Here is an 8,483-nt window from a genome sequence, read left to right as displayed (position 1 = left end):
GTTAAATGACAATAATCCTTAATATTTTAGCCCATAATAAACGATTAAGGCTAGGATCCAAAATATCAATTCACAACTAAGAAAAGGGATGTCTTAATCTTATTGCGAATTTATGAATGTAGGTAAACGCAATTTACCAATTTCGAACTATGAAATTCCTAGATCTTTTGAGATTCATTGAATCTATCAATGACATGTTTAATCTCAGATTATGACCTTCTATTTGTGACTGGGATACAGAGGATCACAAACAAGATGTGAATAACCATACAAATATGTTTGACACTCTCGATGTCATATATCATCTCATATCAATGTGTCTGTTAACCACACATGCTCCAATAATCAATGATAATTTTTTAGATGCCCATTATTACTCCTTATAGTCACTATTAGCATGTCGGTTAACCACACGCGCTCCACTAACTACTATAGAGTATAATGTGCAATTTTATGGATTAACATACTTTTCACATGTTCCTAAAGTAACTAAGAGTGAGATTTTATAAAAGGTTTATTTACTTTTATAACAATATACTTATTAATAAGATTTTGTCCTATCAAATCCGTTTGGCTAACGATCCTCCACCATACAACATAGTGGTGGGTAAGAATAAATACCCAATGACAATCATTTTATAGGTCGCTTCCTTAAACTCCCCTTATAGTATGGCATCGTGAATGGGGCGTATTAGTGATTTGGCTGACTTTGTTTTATACATAATGTATATATTAAACTTTGAATTATATATATAGTATAAGGTGTATTTTAAAACGTTTTCAAAATACTGGGTTTATATTAAATTTTTGAAATTAAATATTTAATTTAATTTTCCAAATTAAAAATTTTAATTTAATTTAAAATAAACCAATTAAAATTTAATATTTATCTTTTAATTAACAATTAATTAAATTAATTTAAATCTTATAAGGATTAAATAATTATTTACTATTAATTATTGATTAAATAATTTAAGTTTAGTCCTAATCCATTTCCATCTAGGTTTTCTGAAAATTCAAGGGATAAGGGTAATCCAAATTTTTATAATTATCCTATTTTAAACAATTTAAAAGCAATAATTATCAAATAAAGAAACCCTAGAAATTTCAAAAATTAGGGTGGAGGCTAGGGTTTCAAGAACCCTAGCCCAAGTCGAAATTTTAATCCCTTAGGATTTAATTTTTATAAAACCTAATCTTGATTTATTCAACTTTTATGCAAATCAATTGAAAACATACGCTCAGATAACATTGATAGGTTTTATGTATTAAAAAACTATTTTTTTGGCGGAAAAACACAAACCTTAAATTCGTATACGCCCTAAGGATCTAAGTTTTCACTATTGAATGCAATAACCAATTGAATATCAAGAACCCTATTGTTACCCTAGTATTTTCGAAAATAATAAAAGGGTACATAAAACATACCTTTTGATTATGCTAGTAGATAATCAAATCAAAATCCTTTTTGAAATTGCTTGGAAGCTAGCACCAGAAATCTCGTGCCTCTGATGGTTCACACACAACCCTAGTAACAAGGAGGCTTAAAGAGAGAGGAGAGGGGATCTCAAAAATTTGGCCTTGGCTTATGAGAAAGGAGTGCACAAATAATGAAGCCATGGTAGATTTTATATAGTTGAATGACACTTGGGGCCAAAGCTAGGGTTTTTGGGATAAGGCCTAGATTAATTAATATAATAATCAAGATACCTTATCTTCTCATCTAAGCCCCTTGGACGAAGGCTATCCCTAGCTAATTTTCTTCCACCCCATCCTATGGGGTTCTAGAGTCTTCCTGCTTCAACTTTCAATAAATAACCAAACAGTCCATGCACTTTTAATTAATCCAATTAATCCCAAAACTAATTCTAATTAATTTTTGTTTAATTATTAATTAAATAATACAATTTTTAATTAATATATTATTTTCATAACATATTAATAAATTCATTTATTTTGATTTCTAGTTAATTTATTAATCATATAGTAAATTAATAAATGAGTATCCCTCTCTCTCTCTCTCTCTCTAAAAGTCATCTTTTTCAATTACTAGGTTTAAAGGCAACCCAAAAGGACTTTGCTAATAATTCAAGATTATACTAATTTAGTTATTGGCTTAGACACCTAATCCAATAGTTTTTACGCTCAAGATTTGGAGACATTATCTGTATGGGTCAGGTGTACTATATACACTGACCACAAGAGTTTGAGGTATTTGATGGATCAGCCGAACTTGGATATGTGGCAGCGAAGATGGTTGGATGTGATAAAGGATTATGATTTTGAGATCCTGTACCACCCTGGAAAGGCCAATATTGTGGTCGATGCCCTGAGCCGTAAGGTAGTGAGTACTCCTATCAGGGATATTTGTTTGAGGATGGCTATTATTTCGCCTCTGTTGGATATGATTAAGAAGGCTCATGTACAAGGATTGAAGAAGGAAAATTGGAAGGCATATTGGATTAGGGGGAAAGTTCATTTATTCGTCAGAGACAGTTGGGGTTTATTGACTCAGTGTGACAGAGTTTGGGTTCCAACTACTGGTGGGGTAAGTCAGATAGTGCTGGAAGAGGCTCATAAGTCAAAGTTTTCGATCCATCCAGGGGCCACGAAAATGTATAGGGATTTGAAGTTGGGTTATTGGTGGCCCTATATAAAAAGGGAGATATCATGGTTTGTAGAGCGATGCCTGATTTGTTGGAAATTCAAGGTCGAACATCAAAGACTCCACGGAAAGATGCAACCATTACCCATTCCTATGTGGAAATAGGAAGAGATCACCATAGATTTTATCACGAAGTTGGCAAGGATGGCGCATGGAGTTGATTCCATCTGGGTCATTTGTGACAACCGTCAATTTTGGTCAAACAAAGTCAACAAAAGTCAACCAGGTCAACTCAACTCGTATTAGAATTTTAGGAGAAATGTGATATTCCCTAATGTTACTAATGTACTATTTGCAAGTTATAATTCGAAGTACCTCTCTTTTTACCAATTATTGAATATAAACCCTAATTAGGGTTAGTAACATAAAAATTCGATAACTTGATTATATATTATTTAGGTATAAATAATATTCATAACACAATGTAGTTGAGTTCATAAACCATATACTACATGACAAATTCATAACAAAGGTTACATATTCAGATTTTTTTTGGTGAATTCGTCACCAAATGCGACAGATTCTATACCCGACTTAAACACTCAAACTTTAACGAAAAGAATTAGAAATCATCCTAACTTTCGTGTAATGTGTTATTATTTTTGATGATAATGATTTTTTATAATAATTTGAATTTGGATGATTCAAATTAAGTAATTATACATCATTTTTACCACATTTTTTATAAAAATCACAAACTCTTATAAAAATTACCTATTTTTATATACAAATACACTACAAAGACCACATTTGTCTTATATGGTGATTACACCGTTTATAAAGAATTGTTATTTTAATTAAAGATCCATACTTAAAATTTTTATTCAAGAAACCATGCCCTTTCCCCCCATACATACCCCACCCACCCACCCACCCCCACCCTCCCTCCCTCTCCTTCTTATTTCGGCTGAGACCCCCCCCCCCCCCCCCCGCATTCCATCATCTTTATTTTGATCATCTTCTCCTCACGAACAAGTCATTCTCTCCAGATTAATCTCCATAAGTTGGTTATTGATATTTTTGTAAGTTTTTCCTTACTAATCTAGTGATTCTATACATATATATACTAGTTTTGTTACAATTACACACATTAATATGTGTTAATATCCATAGGATATTTCAATCTTCAAGTATTCTTAGCTTGAAATCTTTCATCTTCACCTCTTTATCCACCAAGAAACACACTCAGGGTGAGTTCATGCCCCTCATTTTCATCTTTATCCAAGTTTTAGGGGGAGAATACAAGTAAACTTGTATAACTGTACAACTTGTTATACATGCTTACTTTCATGTTGTGTAAAAATGTTATCTACATGAAATAATGTTATTACCTAGTATTATGAACATTTATGTGTGTTATGCTATTTAAAATGCAAATCTATGAAAAATGAGTATAACATGCTATATGTTCTTAAGAAAAAGTCAAAAAAAACAAAACTATAAAAACTAGGGTTTTTATGAACATAATATGACTTTTCTAGCAAAAATGGTTTTAACCAAGTTATTACATTATTTTTGTGGGATATAAATCAAAATATGTTATTTTGGACATATGTTATAAAACTAGTTATAAATACCAAGGATTTGGTTTTACAAATAGAAAACCTAAAAATCTATCTTTTTATGTAAAAATTAGGGTTTTCTAGCAAATATGGTTATAACCAGGTTATGGTACCATTTTCCATGAGATTTGACCTAAAATATGTTGTTCAAAACATATAAGTTTAGCTTGACTTACACTTCACAAAAAGGTAAAAATAATTTTTTACAAAGTTTATAATTCAATATTTACAGTTTGGTGACGTAAAAAGGCCAAAAACTAGAAAACTGACTTTATCATACTAATAGTTCATATACTTGTGTTTTATGTATAATATATGTTATTTATGAACATCTAAACATGTTAACTTTTATATATATATATATATATATATATATATATATATATATATATATATATATGTGTGTGTGTGTGTGTGTGTGTGTAGGTACAACAAAACATTTATAATAAATTATAATAGGTATAGTTTATGAGTCATTAATACTATTATAACATTTTGGGACAAGATGAATAATTATATAAAAGTATATAATTATTATACACTTATTAATACTATGGAAAAGTGATATTTACACTTACAAGGGTTTTCATTACACAAAACGTAAACTTGTTGAAACAATTATGTGAGACAAAGTCTTCACCGTACCTACCAGAGTACACACTAAAGTCCTGAATTATAACAATAATCTCGGTAAGAGAGCGTGATACTTATGTATAGATGTATACGTGACTGATAATCTCACACCTAAGCTGCTAGCTACAGCTAGACCGGCAGGTCTGGGGTGACAAATGTCTAACATTCCGACGCCTGAAGAACGTCGCGACATGCCAACTTTGGTTTTAGCATGGTTGTAATAACTCACATGGGAAATCAACGATACATTTAGTTCACGGGGTAACGTGCGTTCAAATGGTTTTATATAAGAATAAAACTACGTGATACTATTTTAAGTATAGAAATACTTACACATTTTTGGTCTTATGGTTTTAAGACTAAAACTCATTTTAAGAAAATACTGGATTTTCTGGGAACAAATACTATCATTTTTACAAGGAAAGAATTACATATTTTTATCCATACAAAACTCTTATGAACTCACCAACTTAATTGTTGACACTTTTCAAAACTACTTGTATTCTCAGGAAACCGTTAAACAGGTAGTCACAAGACTTTTGAGGATGGGATGTTACGGCGTCGTACTATTCATTTTTGTCATCATGATGTAATTGGTTTTGAAACATACAATACTTGGAAACAATGTAACATTCTCAATTATATTTATGATGGTTGTGTTTGCTTTGATCACTATTGTACATTATGTTGTGATACTGTTCATGAAGTCGTCCACCCCCATACATTTCTGCCATCCTGTATTGGGGGTGTGACATCATTGTTTATAGATTGACCAAGAGTTCACACTTCATACCTATTGGCGAGAGTACATCTACTAAGAAGTTGGCTGGCATTTACATTCGGGAGGTGGTGGTTTGGCTCGGGGTGCCAATTTCAGTAGTTTCAGACCAAGATGTCCGTTTCACCTCCAGGTTTTGGAGGAAGTTTCATCAGGAGTTTGGGCACCCAGTTGCACTTCAGTACAACATATCACCCCCATACCGATGGATAGAGTGAGCATACGATTCAAACGCTCGAAGATATTTTGGAGGGAGTTAGGATACTTATCTTCCACTTGATGAGTTCTCTTATAATAACAGTTATCAAGCAAGTATTGACCGATCACCGTTTTAGATGTTGTATGGGAGGAGGTGCACGACCCCGGATTGTTCGGGCGAGGTTGGGCATTGGGCCATGGGGAGTACTTAAGTGGTGCTTAAGACCATGGATGTGACAACCGTCAATTTTTAGTCAAAAAAGTCAAATAATGTCAACAAGTCGAACCGGTCAACTCATCTAACCCTTGTATATTAGGGTTTACAATATGTTTTCTATTGTACAGCGCACCATCTTAATACAAAGTATCGCTTAGAGGTTTCATTTGTTCAGGAAATCTAAGCCCTAATCAGAATAAGTGATGTAACGACTCGATAAAACACAACTACATACCTTACGGGGCGTATAACACTCATAACGAGGCATAAAGGGGTTTACAAACCTTGCATTAAGAGGCTAAACACTAACAAAGGTCGCAAACAAAGTCTCTCTCAATCTCTCTCGCTCTATCTCTCTCTCTCCCAAATCTCTCCCAAGCCTCTCTCAAAATCGCTTTTTACTTTTTATAATCACACGGGGCATCCCGACCCTTAACATAGTCAACAACCGCTCGAAATGGGAGGAGTATTTGAAAAACAGCCATATAGGGCCGAAACCTCTCTTAGAGCCGAAGCCTCTCTTAAGAACCGAAGCTAGCCTTAAGGACGGAACTGCTAAGGGACCGAACCTGCTAAAGGATCGAGACTACTTTCGGTTCAGACCACCTTTGGTCCTCGGTTCATTTCGCCTTCGGTTCCCACTCGACAAACTTCACATGCGAGTCTTCTTGGAGCAAACCCACTTTCGGTTCTCAGCCCATGGACCGAACCTCGCACCAACCGAACCCTCGCAGGTTCGCTTCTTTCTTCCCGGTTTTCGAGCACTTTCACGTTTTAAGCCCATTTTTCATGATTTTAACATGGGATTTTCACCCAAATCCATATTTTACCATTTTCAACCCTCCAAAATCATAATATATCCATATCTTAAAGATTTCTAATATAAAATCCCCCTTATTATTGAAGACAAATTTAAAGTACAAGAAGGTACCCCCTTTTGACTTTTCCCAGAAAGTTATGACACCTTCAGATTACTATTCATACTCTATGTCACTATTCACCTATAGCTAATCAACTATTTGTACTCTCACCATTCTTTAACAAGTTTCCCCTTAAATAAAATCTTGGACAACCCTTATCTCTCCTCCAAGACTTCACTTCTCACCTAAAGCAAGTTTACCTCTCTCTTTCATTTCTCTCTCTCTCTCTCTCTCTCTAAAAAACTCGAGATTCAAGGGCTGATCTTGAGCTTCTCATCCAGTCTTGGTAATTATCTTCATCCTACTCTTGAATATTCTACTCTCCTTCACTCGAATCATGGATCTCTCATACAAATATCGTCATATTTGTTCTTAGGATCTTCAAATCTTCAAGCATCTTCCAAGTGTTCTTGACTTGGAAACTTCTTTTCTTCAACATCCATCCCAAGAAATCACTCAAGGTGAGTTCATATCCCTATCTTTTCATGTTTTCTTTAAGTTTTATGGGGGGAATACAAGTTACAACACCAAAAACATAACTAAACTCAATCAACAGCTTTCCTCAAGAAAGTTTAGTTCCATTCACGGACTGTTTTGAACATATTAAACTTTTTAGTTTTCAAAACTGTACAGAGTGAAAATAGTTCAGGTTTATACCTTTCTAATGACTACTTGCACATGTTCATACAATTTTTCTACAATTTATGGTGATTTTTACAAGACAGCCTATCATTTCTGAAAGGATCTCGGACCAGTATGTGAAGATGCACATTTTCACACTGGTTAGAGACCTCTAAAAATCATATCAAAAATTATGAACAAACTAGACAAATTTCCTAAACTCTCAGAATTTACGGATTCGGATTTCGACCTTTGATGATTTTTCTATGATTTTTCTAAGAACAGGAATAGAAAAGTTAAAACTAGAAAAATAGTTAACAATTTCATTTGCACCTTGTAACTTGCTGAGCAAGGTGTGTACTATTATATAAATACATGTTGTTTATATTTCATGTCATTTACCATAGTAAAAAGGCATACATCATATACAAAAGGATTTCTACAACCACAAACATTTATGATAAACTATAATAGGTATAGTTTATGGTTCATTACACTACAAACTCACTTCGAAAAGTTCCATTTACATTACAAAAAGGGTTTTCATTTCACTTTACGTAAATATGTTAATGAATAAATTTGTGAGACATTCGCTTCACGATACTTTTAAAGTAGCATGTTTAAGTCCTGTAATTGTAACAAGAGTCTCTTGTAGGGAGAGCGTGATAGTTGTGTATAGATCTATATTGGGTCTGACAAACCCGCACCCAAGCTGCTTGCAACAGCTCGGCCGGCAGGCCAGGGGTAACAAGTGTCATTAACATTCTGACGCCTGAAGAACGCCGCGTACAAGGCCAACTGGATCATAGCATGGTTATAATAACTCACATGGGGTATTAACAAAACATACAATTTACGGGTTTTCTTTCATTTAAACAAGTTTATGTCG

This window comes from Lactuca virosa, chromosome 3 (assembly GCF_052849685.1).
Source record: "Lactuca virosa cultivar CGN04683 chromosome 3, Lactuca_virosa_CGN04683_v6, whole genome shotgun sequence".
Lineage (NCBI taxonomy): Eukaryota > Viridiplantae > Streptophyta > Magnoliopsida > Asterales > Asteraceae > Lactuca > Lactuca virosa.
Note: the sequence above shows the minus strand (reverse complement) of the source record.